The following is a 15,304-nucleotide window of genomic DNA, read 5'->3' on the forward strand; positions in this document are numbered from 1 at the left end:
CTACACACTACCCCTCCGTTTGCGCGTTCGCGTGGAGGGTCCGCCACATTAAGTGCTTTTCCAAACCAACGAGTGTGGAGGGGGAGTGGGTTATCAAGCCCTCAAACAGCGAGTCTGCATCGGTGCTGACTGGAGACCAGTCTCTACCTGACCGGACTCACGCTGTGTGTGTCCGTCAGGAAACACGCTGTTTACAAGTAGTTCCAGCAAACATCCACTGATAAATTGCGATGTTAACAACCTCATGATAACCTCATTTTTTTAACGTAGGATCGTATACCTGTGTTTAGTCTAGAAAAAGGTAAATGTGTGCATTTTATTATAAAGTTGTGTATATTTACAGACTGTTGCAAAAACTAAGAAGCTTATAAACATCAGGTTTAAAACTAAAAGAGCTTTACAAAAAAGTAACACAATTAAAGATGTTTGGAGTTTTATTTTAGTTATTAATTTTAATTTTGTGTCTAACGGTGCGTCTACACAGCAGCGTTAAAAAAATCTTGAAACGCTTCTGCCCATTCACTTTGAATGGGGTGACGTCACTTTCCCTCACTTTTCGCCGAAATGCATTGTGGGCAGGCGAGCGGAGATTTTGAGGATTTTGAGGATTCAAAGTTGGAACAATGTTCAACTTTTGAGGCTGAGGTGGAAGCGTCAGCCAATCAAATCCCGTGTACGCAAATCTGACAGTTCAAGCTCTAGCCAATCAAACGGTGTGTATGCTGGGAGAGACATACCGCAGGTCATTTCCTCATATTCCAAAAAATGGAGGAGAAATTAGCGGTAGGGAATCAATCACCCGGTGCTTTATGACCAGACCTACCGGGATATAAACCGGAGGAGCCAGGCATGGAGGGAGGTGGCAGAGACAGTGGTAGGTTTTCGCCTGTTTTGGGGAGTTTATATCCAGTTTACTTCGGGCTTTTTTGCTTCGTATGTCGCGGGCGGGAGATTCATGTGATTGGTTGTTCGCAAAAAATCCCCAAGCTTCAGATACGCCCACCTCCAAGATTTTTTTAATGCTGCTGTGTAGACGTACCGTAAGAGATGCTGATTTGAAACCGTTGTTACATACAGTTACGGCATTTCCTGTTTCTGCCGGAGAGAGGGGAGTTTGTCCCAAAGCTTGCCGCTGTATTTACTCCCTCTATCTGACAGGAGGGAGCCTCGTTGAGCTGCAAATGTCACTCCACGGAGTTCACTACGTCACAGAGGGGTAGGGTGTAGGGCGTGGTTTGGGATTGGGCCAAAGTGTAATTTTTCCGCTGTTACAAGCCCCTGTTGCCCCAGCCACCTAAAACCCTGTCCTCACTCTATCTCTTCATTGCACCTCCTCGCCCCCAGATGCATTCTGGTCATTTTCTGTGTGGTTTGTTTTGGCAGCAGCTCAGTGAGCCGTCACAGCCATTTAATGGCTGGGTGCTCGCTGTTGTTTTTTCTATTGCCCGAGTCATCCTGGACTCAGACTCCTGCTCCTGCTGAGGCTGTAGAAGGGATGCAGAGGGCTCTGATCATTCACATGCTGGAGTATACATATAAGAATACACTGGTGCCACTTAAAGTCAAAAGGAACTGAAAGGGTCTAACATTACATTGTGAATATTCAATGTCTATAGCGATTCAGACACATACTGTACACATGGAAGTACACGAGTGATTCTATAATTTAGGGTGCATTTCACATCAACAAAACAGTACAAAGAAAGTGTTCTTTCTTAATAGAACAATCAGTGGTTCAAGTTAGTATATTCCTCAGTGTAACATATCCACTGGTTGCAAAGCTTAAACATTTTTTTATTTTATTTGATATAAATGTAATAACTGTTACTACAGTTATTACAGTACTGGGTAACTTAGTTGACAGGTAACCTAGTTGACAATTTCCCTATTTTGACCCATCATTTCAATGGTAGGCCTTGCTTGGATGACCACATGTCATTTTCTTGAACAGGTTAACATCACATTTGAACATATAATTGAATTAAAATCATTAAACAATTGTAAACCATAACAATGTACGTAACATTGTTGATGGTCAATGAATATACTCATTGACAATGTGCTATTATACATAAAATATTGTAAAAAATTAGAGGACAATCACCACAGTGTGTTCAAAATGTCTGCCAAAGAGGAACATGGCATCATGTGATGCTGGTGACATGGTATTGGGACAAACAATTTTTGAGTTAAATGGGGGAGTTCTGTTAGTAACATAGTTGACAGAACTTTTGCGGACATTCATATATTAAGATATTTAAATTATTTAAAGGAGGAAATCAATTAAAAAGATGTTATTATTCTTTAGTATTTAGACTTTTGAAATAAATGAATACTTTTTTTTATTTACTTTAATGGTTTTTATTCATTATTTTGAATCCAAGACACCCTCAACTGAAAAACGGACAGAGCAAAAACTGACAATTTAAGAACATCATGACACATTTCAAGGTAAATAAAGCATAGGATGCACATAATGTTTGTGTGATATTATAACATGCTTTCCAATAATAGGCAAAATATGATATTTTTGAAGAAAATAGTTGGAATAATTATAATTATCATCAATGGACATCAATGGACATGGAATGTACCCTAAATTGTAGAATCACTCACCACATATTTGTGATGAATTGCCCACATTGTTCAATACAGTTTTTCCTAAAGTGAGCACCAAAGCACCAGTAAAGCTAAATGAAAGAAACAACAGTCACATCAAGGCTTCCAACAGTGAAACATGACTAACGTCACTTATTAGAAATGGAAACACTGCAATCAGAGGTGATGGTAAATGCTTACATATAGTTAATCTTTGGTGTATTCTGTCATAGAGATTGCAATGACTAAGAGCAAAAGTATTTGTCAATGCTAACAATGTGAAAAACTGACAAAGTTATTATTTTTCGGTGTTCCACAAGGTTGTACTTGGTCCACACGTTTTTTTACTATACATGCTTCCACTGGCATATCATTGCATAGCCATGCTGAAGGTAGACAACTTTACTTATCAATAATAAGTAAACCTAAACACCGTTCAATTGTTAACAGTTTAACATGAAGAAACCATTGAAATGTAAAAGTAAAACAGATGTGTCTGTGTCCATCTGACGATTGTAAGTCAATGTTTTTTTTTCAGTTGGACACCGGCTGGTTAAAGCTCCATTATGTTCACTAACCCTCTGCTGGTTCTGTTCTTCAGAGGCTTTATGAATGCTGCTGGAAACAAGTCTGATGATTTTTCACTCAGAGCCATACAATAAAAACAATGAGCTTATAGATTACTGAATACTGTCACGGCTTGAACAGTCCGCTGGCATCACAGGCTCTGCCCTTGCATGGTTCAGGTCCTACCTGACAGACCGTAGCTTCTCAGTGCAGCTAGGTACCTTCTCCTCTGCCAAAGCCCCTCTTACCTGTGGGGTTCCCCAAGGCTCGATTTTGGGCCCCATCCTTTTTCTACTATACATACTGCCCCTAGGTTCAATACTCACAAAACACAACATCCCCTTCCACTGCTACGCCGACGATGTACAGATCTATCTGCCACTCAATTAAAATGTTAACTCATTACAGCTATTGATGGACTGCTTAGCAGAGATAAAATCCTGGCTGAGCCAACATTTCCTCAACCTCAATGAGAGCAAGACCGAGGTCATCTTTTTTGGACCCCAACCTCTAGCCTCCCAGGTTGATATTCTGGGCTCCCTCAAAAATAATATCCTCCCCTCTGTCATGAACCTTGGAGTGACCTTCACTAGCACTTTTAAATTCGATAAGCAGGTCAGCAGCGTAGTCAAAACCTGCTTTTTTAAAATACGACTATTGGCCAAAACTAAGTCGTTTTTATCGTTTGAGGACCTGGAAAGGGTTATTAACGCCTTTGTTACCTTGAGGTTGGACTACTGCAACGCTCTGTATGTGGGTATGGACCAGGCGTCAATTAAACGCCTGCAGCTAGTCCAAAACGCAGCTGCACGTCTACTCACTGGCCACAAAAAGCGTGACCATATCACCCCTATTCTGGCCTCACTACACTGGCTTCCAATTCGGTTCCGAATTGATTTTAAACTCCTTTTATTTGTTTTTAAAGCACTAAATGGGCTGGCTCCGGCCTATATAGCTGAACTCCTCCAGCGCTACACCCCAGCCAGAGCTTTAAGGTCTGCTGACCAGCTGCTGCTGGTAGTGCCCAAGACCAGGCTCAAAACCCGAGGGCACCGAGCCTTCGCAGCAGCTGGCCCTTGGCTCTGGAACACTCTGCCCCTCCATGTGAGGTCGACTCAGACCCTAGGGGGTTTTAAATCTACACTAAAAACACACTTCTTCTCTCTGGCCTTCTAGTTAGAGCGGAGCACGACTCCTGACTTTTCCCTGTGTTTTATTTATTGTCTTTTATTGTGATTATAGAAATGTGTTTTTATGTGATTGTAGTTATTACATGTACAGCACTTTGGCCCGACCAAAAATCGCTTTTAAATGTGCTTTATAAATAAACCTTGATTTGATTTGATTTGATTTACTGAGAGGTTGGGCTTTTATTCTCTGTGAGTTGGTTACTATGTGTGATCTCTTTATTGACATACTTTAACCATTTTTAATACGACTTAATTCAGGGTTTTATCCAGCCCAAAGCTGTCATAGATGCCGACTGTACTCACTTCCTGTTCAGACGACAGGAGAATTATAACCATCCATGGAGAAAATTGTAAGGGTGACACCTGGATCTGTAAGCTGTGATATAAATAGGGATTCTACATTTGTCTAAAACAAAAGGTGTCTACTGTAAAAACAGTAAACATTAACAGCTGACTTCTTATCGTGTCTTTTACTAAAACCAAACGCTGAACAACACCCTAGTCTGACGGTTGGTCAAATTTCACGGTACCTGCAGATGATTCTGTTCCTGAAGGGGAAATTGAAGGTTTGTTGACCTTGTTTTTTCTCACAATTAATTGTAACAGAGCCAACATATTTGATTTGGTTTATTTGATTATAGTTGTATTTCTTATCCATTCCAAGTACATTCTTTCTTTATGGTGAATTTCAACTAACGGCCTGTCCACACGGCGGCGTGCGTTGTCGCTTGCCGGCGGGGGGGGCTGAAACTCGACCAACAACCAATCACATGAATCTCCCGCCCCAGACACACAAGCACGCGGTTTGATTGGCTAGAGCTTGTACTGGCATATGATTCGATTGGCTGACGCTTCCGCCGAAGCTTCAAAAGTTGAACATTGCTCGACTTTCGTCGCGAGCAACGCAAGCAAATCTACGCTTCGCTCCCACAATGCAGTTCGGCGAAACGTGACGTCACCCCATTCAAAGTGAATGGGCAGAAGCGTTGAAGCTTCAACGCACGCCGCCGTGTGGACGGGCCGTAAGTCTCACCAAAAAACTAGTAATAGCTACGTTGGTCCCTCTCAAAACGTGACATGGCTACAATATATTTCTAATGAATGAAGCTTGGTGATTGGATGTCTTAGTCGTAATGCACGTTGGGAAATGGTGTTTATACGATTGGAAATACAAAAACATATTTTAAAAAGAAAATCATACTTTACTCCGCATGTGCTTGCTTTTCTCTTTGGAAGTCATCACATAAATGCATTGTAATACACGGTTCGGCTGCATTAAATATTACACATCTGCCGTAGTTCTTTATTTATAGAGCCCTGACTAGAAGACCTTTGGACAAACTGGAAGAACTGCCACCAAAACTGAATACGTGACGTGGATCATAAATATATCAGCAATTAAACAACATCTTCAATTTATTTTCACACTCCTTGTAGTATCAATACTAATTCGGCTGACTTTTATATCTGATCAAATCGGTAGATCGGCTATATTTACTGTTTGCATAGCAGAAATAGCAGAAATAAACAAAATATGGTGTTGTTTTGCATAACAGTAGACACATTTAAATTATGTTCAGTCATTTAACGGTTAGATGTTGGAATTCTGATTCCATAGATGTGTCTCCCATCACCTAAAACCCCTGACTCTCAACTCAGTATTTACATTCTTTAAATCAAAGAAAATCAGTAATATCTTTTAAAAACTCCCATTATATCAGCTGTGCACCGTTATGCAAAACGACACCATATTTTGTAGTTTATTTCTGCTATGCAAAATGTTGTAAATAAAGCCTACAGTATCTACCGATTTGATCAAATATAAAAGTCAGCCGAATTAGTATTGATACTGCAAGGAGACGTATTGTGTGAAGAGAAATTGAAGATGTTGTTTAATTGCTGGACCGGAAATACTGTTTTCATGGTTTTCAGAGTTGACGATAACTTGACATGGACGCTGGTCAATAGAAATGAATAGGGGGAAAGACGTATCAATCTCACACTTTCAGGGGGTGCGCGCAGAGCAACCTCTATAGTTAAATACGTAGTATATACACGTCCTCCTGGTGAGACCTGGACTGGACTGGACTGGACGTAGTTCATGAAAGTAGAATATATACTTCTCTCTAGAAATGTTATCAAAAATAATTATAATGGCCAAACTATCCTAAAGTTTAGGATTTTCCACTAAAAATAAGTCGGGTGTCTGCCATGTTTTTTTCTCTCACGCTGGTAAAGTTTGCGATCACGTGACATGGACACTGGTCATTAGAAATGAATAGGAAAACATATTGTATCCATGTCACATCTTGAGAGGGTTATTTGTGAACATAGTATGTCTTACCCTGTGGACCAACGTAGCTAGTTTTTTTTGTGAGACTGGGTTGTGAATTTGACCTCTGCCAACCCTGAATTCAATGTATTTTGTTGAAAGGCAGTCTATCTCTGTGGCTGTTTGGGACTTGGGGAAGATTTTCTCTTTTTGCTGACGTGTCTCAGCCACCCCGAGACAGGGAACGTATACTTCCAGACCTATCTTTTCTTACTCAACAAATAGTGACTGTAACTCTTCAGATCTATGATTAATCAACTTCCATAAATCAGAGCTGCGCCTGTGGATAATTAGTGGTAATCTGATACTCCCACTGTGTTGTGATTCTGCCTCTCCCTCCGCTGACGTAGCTGTCACAGGTAATTGATGAAATTAATTGAACAAATGAATCAGCGAGGGAAGGAGAACATTCATCAGTCTCCCAGTGTTAATATGCCCGGCTATCTCTGGTGCTTTCTGGCTGCTTATTGGATGTGTTGATGTCAGTGTGTTTATGGAGGCGCCTGGCGGCTGTGATCAATGGGCGGTGTTGAGCCCAGGGCCTCAGATCTTAGAAGGTGATTATGCAAATCATAGATTTTCCATATTCCTAAAGGTGTCTGAATTAAACACAAGTGACCTTACTTTGCTATTGGAAATCATTGGCACTCCATCATTTTCCAACAGACTTCATTTTGCCTTTGAGGACTGCATGCCCAGAAGTATTTAGTACACTTTCATAAAAAGATTGACGCAACTGAAACCCACAAAGGCTTTGTTCTTTTTCTGTCCTCTAACAGCACTGGATCAAAGCTGGAAGCTTGAATAGTGGTATGTAAAGATATTAATCTTGTCATGTCATGAGTATACTAGTATTTATATTCCTGTCTGATCTGCACTGCTATCAGCAGCAGTTCACCAGAAGTGTCCAACATGTAGGTAACAACTCATATTCTTAAGTATGGTTATGAAGTATGAACTCTTCTTGAAAAAAGGTAACTTATTTTATTATGTTTAATTAAAATGCACCAACGACGATAACAAATTAAAAGATAAAAATGCTCGATTGTCATATGCACAGCTAAAGTGAAGTGATGGCAATGGAAATCTTACCAGACAATGCAACATAAATATATATACGACATAAAACCGCGAAACAATAAAAATAGTGCAAGAAGTAACGGAATATAAATCAAAAAGTGCAAGAGAATATTGCAAGTGAAGAATGTGCAGGCAAATGCGTGAGAAGTAAACTATATACAAGTAAAATAGACTAAGATCAGCTCAAAACACAACGTCAAATTGAATACTGTCCAAGAATAAAATACTGCTTATTGAAGTTATAAATAAATATGTGAAATGCAAACAGATGAATGCTTAAGATTATGAAGGAACTTCACAGAGCACAGGAGTTCAGCAGTCTTAAGATACATGATTCAAGATACATAGATTCAATTGTGCAGCTCTTTTATACTATTCAAATATTATGAAATATGAACAAAATGAAAACAGGCATTTTATGCAAATTGTGATGCTGAACACCATACAGGGTGTATTTTACAGCTGCAGTGGTGATGGAGTAGGCTTGGGGGGGGGGGGTTGAACCACTGGCTCACTTTGCCCCACAGACACTTTTTGGGGAATAAAAACAGTCTATCCTTAATGCTAATCTTTAGCTAAATGATTCACATGGTTTCACACCTTGCTAAATACCCAACATGTATGATACATCTTTTCAGACCTGGATACATTTGCTTTGACAGAACACTAATTATACCTGACATGTTGAAAATGTACTTTGACAAACAGAACATGGTTTATTGTGAGTTAAACATATTTACCATTTCACCATGTGCTTCTCTCCATCACAGCCAAATAGAAATGATGGGTGCTTCCTGAATTTATGGTCACATGACAACAAATGTGCACAGTTCCCTAGATAAAGGGGAGGGGGGGCTCAATTTACCCACTGGCTCCTCTTACCCCACTCTCCCCTATAGGATTAAAGGGAAATGTAGTGGCATAGCACCAACATCACAGCGAGTGTGAGATGCTGAAACACTGATACATATAAACGTTTCACACAGAGGAGTGTTTGCTGTATCACTGTCCCTGTTACTACTGAGCCTCTTGTCTATGGACACATGCTCCATATCTGTGCGGCACACCGGCATCCCGCCACACTGTGCCGACCGACGCGCTCCATTCTGAGGCTGCGGTGTGAACTTGTGATATGAAAGCAGAGAGGAAGTGGCAGCACAGGAACCTCAGCTTGTCGCACCCCCCCACTCAGCCATTAGGGAGGCAACTCTGCGAGAAATTGAATTTTGTGTCGTTATCTGGCGGATGCAAAACGGCTGGTATAGTCGCTGTGAGAGAAAGAAAGAAGACAAACAGCAGAGGAGGGGAAGGAGGGAAGATAGAGGGAGGGAATGGAAGAGTGGGCTGGAGATAAACCATAGATGAGTGTGTTATAGACAGATAAAAAACACAAGCGTGGAGATAGAAGCAGAAGATGGAAAGTGTGGAGCTCAGCCTCATTGGCATGATGGAGAATGTGCGGCAGATTAGCGTGGAGACTAACTTCAGTTAATTATGTGCATACTGTTAATTCTGCGTGGCTGGCTGTGTGTCTCCCGATGCCACAGAATGTGTGTGTGTGTGTGTGTGTGTGTGTGTGTGTGTGTGTGTGTGTGTGTGTGTGTGTGTGTGTGTGTGTGTGTGTGTGTGTGTGTGTGTGTGTGTGTGTGTGTGTGTGTGTGTGTGTGTGTGTGTGTGGGGGGGTCTCATAATGAAAGCGATGGCTGGACCTTTGACTCTTTAGCAACGCTTTAAATGAACCACTAGTTATGCATCAGCATTTGGTCAGAGCAAAGAGCCTGTGTGTGTGTGTGTGTGTGTGTGTGTGTGTGTGTGTGTGTGTGTGTGTGTGTGTGTGTGTGTGTGTGTGTGTGTGTGTGTGTGTGTGTGTGTATAGACACATGCAGAAGGACTAGATGCATTAACCTCAAATAGAAAGCGAGTTCTCCCAGGAAGGTTGTCCTCTAATTGACTGGATTCTGTTGAGCAGCACTTTTTTAAACACCTTTTGTTGCCCATTTTGCAGTGATTACACAGGCATTGCTTTTAATTGGCTGATCCTACTATGACTGTCTGCTCAGCAGAGAAGAAGAACATGAAGAGAAGAAGAGTGGAGCCTGGCCGTTACTCTTTTTCTTATCAAGCTGAACGGGCGCTGAGCTCAAATTGCTTGATTTATGGGTTCATGTAAATCTGAATTTAAGAGCATTTGCATGATTCAAACTGTATTTCTATGTGTGTGCTGACCTAATAAAGACAGAGGAAGTAAAGGCCTAAAAACTCAAATGGGTAAAGCAAACAAAAGACACTTTTCTATCTGTGCCACATGTTCTGATATACTGTTGTCATGAACCTTTAATAAACTCTGACCACACTGTAAGAAACGTACCGTGAAATTCACAGTATGTAACTGGCAGCAATTGACAAGTTACTTACTGTAATTACAGTAAGTAACTTGTCAATTGCTGCCAGTTACATACTAATCACAGTATTTACAAGTTTGTATTTACAGTAACAGTGTAAAATGAAACACAGTAACTTCCAAGTAATGTATATGTGTTTACGGTAATAGTGTTTAAACTGTAAAATGAAACACAGTAATATGTAATTACTTTATTTTTTGTTATAGCTGTAAAATAAAACACAATAATTTCCAAGCATTGTATTTTTGTTTACGGTAATAGTGTTTCAACTGTAAAATAGAAACTTTAATGCTATAATTTTAAGTTACAGTATCAGTATTGTAAGTGTAAAACAATTTCTTTATTATAGTATACTTCATGTCATGCTGGTAATTTACAGATAACCAGAAATTCTTGACACAATTTTAAAGCTCACCAATAACTGCAGGGAGACAGCAAACAATACATTTTAACAATGTATTCTTAATTGTTGAACGGTATCAAGAACATGTATTTTCTTGTGCTAAATGGGTGAGCATACCATGGCTACCACAAATGTAGTCTTCCATTGCATATCCCATGTACAATTATCTTCCATGTCTTATAAACTGTACTTAACTGACCAACAGCTGCAATTCCTACACTTATTAAATATTTTCATCCATAAAACAATGGAGATTCCATCCATCCATCCATCCATCCATCTTCTCCCGCTTATCCGTGGTCGGGTCGCGGGGGTAGCAGTTCCAGCAGAGAGCCCCAAACTTTCTTTTCCCTGGCCACATCAACCAGCTCTGACTGGGGGATCCCAAGGCGCTCCCAGGCCAATGGAGATTGTATTTTTAAAACAGTGGCGATAACAAATCAACACAAAAAATATGAAGCCATTTCTTCTGCCAAGCCATTTTAGAGACGTGCTGTAGTTGAAAAGGGGTCACGACCTCGACACAAACTGGAGAACCCAAATGCACGACCCAGAGACAGTCTTGAATGTAACAAAAATTGTATTTTTAATGTCAATGAACAGAAAATCCCTCTTAACGGAGTAAGTACTGGAATAACAAAGAAAACGCTCACAAGGGGAAAAAACTAAGCATAACAAAAAGAGAACTTAATATAAACTTAAGTCTACAAAAATAACAAAATAACAAAACCTGACAAGACTGGAAACGATCCTCTCTTTGCTGAGGCCTGGCACGACCACACGTGGAAACAAACAAGACGAACTGACACAGGACAGGAGGGAGACAGGACTATTTAACCTCTTAAGGCGAGACACGGCAGGCAAAAACATCGTTTTTCCTGCACTGGTCAATTTTGAGATTTTGTGCTATTTTGATTCCATAACATGTTTTCTTTCAGGCTTTTGGAAGGAAAACGTACAAAATACACATTTAAGTGTTTATTTTACTATAGTTTGTCTATTTGCGTCTGTAGATTTCTCCTACATTCCCCAAAAGTTAGCATTCTAACGTAACATAAAGTACCGCGACCGCTGTTTGCACCATGTCTTCAGAGGTATCGTTGGAAAGCTCCGTTTCTCCTGTACAATCTCATCGGATCCAAATATGGTCATTTCCTTTGTATCAGCAACCAATCGTGAAAGTGCAAAGGGGTCTTAAACCAAGAAACGAAATCTCATTGGCTGGTGTCAATTTCTGACAACGTGATTCGTTCAGATGCGTCACGTGGTGTGCTAAAGCACTTCCTGGTTAGCTTTCCGCTAGAAATTTAAATCTGAAAATGGCAAAATAACGGAGAAAAAAACGTTCACAGAGAAGACGACAACAATTGTCACTTGCACAAAGCAAGGTTATACAAAAAACAAATGACCCCGAACATGAAATACCTTCAGGGAGTGCGTCGATGCGCAAGCTATCATCCAGATAACAGGAGGGTTTAGCTAGCGTCACACTGCAATCTTTAAAGGTCGTTTTCTCAAAATGAGTTTTTTCTCCTACTCTGAGTTCGAAATTTCCACTTCAGTAGCAGTTACATACACCAAACCTTCCAGTTATATTCCTATCAATATTATTAAGGCTTTTACAGAAGGGTTTGGTCATATATAGTTCATAGCCTGAATTATATAACATTTTATACCTAAAAACATGGTGAAAATTGATATTTTAGGGCTGTTGACAGTATTTTCTGATTTATGGAGTGATACAAAGAGATATCCAAAATCCCTTCTGTAAAAGCCTTAGATACTAATATGACTACAAAATGAAACAATAATTTTGATCCTGGCTTTATCCAAAGTTCAGATTTCGGTTCCTGAAATGTGTTAAAATATGCGCATATTCCATGAGATAATGGTTCATTTGCATATTTAAACATGCTATTTCAGAAAACTTGTAATACAAAAAACAATTGCCTTATTGTAAGTAATTAACTGGAGAAATTTTTAGCTGATATCTTTAAGTTAAAAAAATTACCCTATTCACCTGGGGTGTCTCGCCTTAAGCCCTGAGCCTGTTTTTCAGGTCTCAGGCTCGAAAATGACATTCCCAGAACAAATGACCATATCTTCCCTTCTAAAAGGGTTAAATTAATAATCTTTTTTCTCAAAGTAATGATAAACCTGTGAGTTGGATGTAGAAAAGTCAGAATCAATATAGATGTTTTTTATTTTAAAGAAAATTCAGATTTTACATAGTAAAAAACTGTAAATTATAGTGTCCGTCCAAAAATTCTTTTTTACTTATAGTGAAAACTACCCTTGGATGATGGTAAGGTAGACTAAAAGCTTTAGGAAGTCAAAGTACAACATATAATAAGTACCCTGTATCAAGATTGATGCAAAACAAGTGACATTTGACCTTTTTAGAGAGATTTAGCAAAAAGAAACCACTTCTGGGGTCATTTGGGTGGATTTTCCATATCTCTGGCTTCCCTTGCTCGATTTTGATGGTTGACACCTCTTTCTGACCGTTAGAGCCAATAGAATCGAAGGGGGAGTCCCCCACACACACTCATTGTGAAGAGAAGAGGTGGGGCCTTTGCGCATGTAATTTAGCATCAGAATGAACCTATCTCTAGCTTTGACATCTGGAAACGGAAAAGCAGTTTTAATGCTTATGGATTATCAGAAATCATTTCAAAGGGACACAGACACATTGGATTAACCTATGGATTAACTTCAGCAGCGTTTTTATCGTTTTAATGCCATTGAACACCACTTTGGAGAGACTACAGAGCCAAGGTAAAAATGTTAGCATTTTTAGCTACCTAGCGTCACCTGTTTTGATGTCCGTTTTTGCTTATAACGTCGCCATTTCGTATAATTCAGAGATAATGTGGGTGTCCATCGATTCTGTGTCACCTCACGATGTGAAACCATGTCATGGATGTAGAGAAGAGATAAATAATAAGGTTTTGTGAGTGATTTTCGGTGCAGTAAGGTGTTAGCATTTTTCGCTCGTTGCTAATTCAGAGGCTCAGTGTTAGCATTGTGGGTTTTCTTCTGAAAATAAAATAAAAATGATCAGTTAGATGAGTTTCTTCCCGTTACATGGATATAAAACATTCATAGTTTTATTAAATGAACATGCCCTCAGACACTGTTTCCTGCAAGATGTTGCGGCAGTGCCCCGGTACTGGGGTCTCTCGGGCTTAACAGGTTAAACATGAGGTGAGTGGGAACAGGTGGAAACAATCAGGGGCGGGGCAGACGCTGACGATGGCGGGAAAACACACAAAGGGAGGAAGTAACAGGGCCTGAAATGAGAGACAAGAGGTAAGTACAAAATAAAACAGGAAATGGAAAACGAGACACGACATGAAACACGGGGACTTAACTAGAGATGAATGACTTAAATAGACAGACCTGACATGACGTGAATAAACATGAAAACCTGACTAAACATGAAATGACAGACATAATACATAAACATAACTAACACATTTGACGAGACACAACAAAAGGCACTATTTGGCAAATACATTATCACTATTCTTAGATGATACATAATATTTTAAAACACTTTGAATACAGTAGGGCATTCTGCATGTCCACAATGAAATCTAATGTTTGCAAGATTTCTGTGAATTTTAACATGCAAAATGAATGCAGGAATGGACCCTGTACTGAACTTACAAACCTTACACGTGTAAGACATTTTGATAAGCTAACCGAGTACAGTTAGCTTAACTTGCTTTTTCACTAAGCGGCCATGTCCATTGGGGGAGGTTACTTCCTGGTTCAGCAAAAGGGCGTGGCCGAGTGCTGAGGACTCATAAATACTGCAAGGAGCCAATAGAGTGCCACAGTGACGCGTCCTAAAACCCGGAAGTAAACTCCTTCCGGTTCCTTCGACAAAAAGCAATGCAATTTCTCCATAGGATTTTGGAAAATAGCTGGAAATAAGGTCTGTGGTTGTCACAAATTGAAGAGACAGATCACGTTTTGTTCAGCCGGATAATATCCACATGTCTACCCTACTTTTATAATGTTCTAATCATAAATCTAATCGATAGATTAATGATCGATAGATTTATGATTAGAAAATTATAAAAGTAAAATGCTAACTTACTTCCGGGTTTTAGGACACGTCACTGTGGCACTCTATTGGGACAGATTGGGACAAACCACCTGCTTCCATGTTAAAGGGGGGATTTGGGATTTGTCAGTGTCCTTTGTGTATTCTGTTACTATTAATTATCCCTTGGTTTCAACTTGGTTTGGCCAAGCCACTACACTACAGATGGAGCGTCTTATTTTGGACAGTTTGAAACGCGAGGGTCGTGATTGGCTCTTGCACGGTCCGTGATCGGCCCGTGATCGGTTCGTGATGAAGAGCCGGCCCCCAGTCTGACTTGATACCGCCCCCGTGATAAATAAATGTAATTATTGTGAAGCCAGCTGCAATGGATCATTGATCCACCAGGGGGTGCAGTGGGGTTCCACACTGGAGCTCATGTGAAATCAACTTCGATACAGTAAGCTGGATGTACAGTATGTCTGGTACTACTGTATAGCGGATCTTTGTTAAGATCCATATGTCACGGATAGGATCATATGAAACGTAGACTACATTTATTATGGAGTTAATGTCCGTGCGAACAGAGCCGCAATTTACTGACAGCAAGATCGTTTGCTACTGAGAGATATGCAAAATACACCGCATTTAGTACGACACAAACTTTCGCTGCAGATT

This window comes from Trematomus bernacchii, unplaced genomic scaffold (genome assembly GCF_902827165.1).
Source record: "Trematomus bernacchii unplaced genomic scaffold, fTreBer1.1, whole genome shotgun sequence".
Lineage (NCBI taxonomy): Eukaryota > Metazoa > Chordata > Actinopteri > Perciformes > Nototheniidae > Trematomus > Trematomus bernacchii.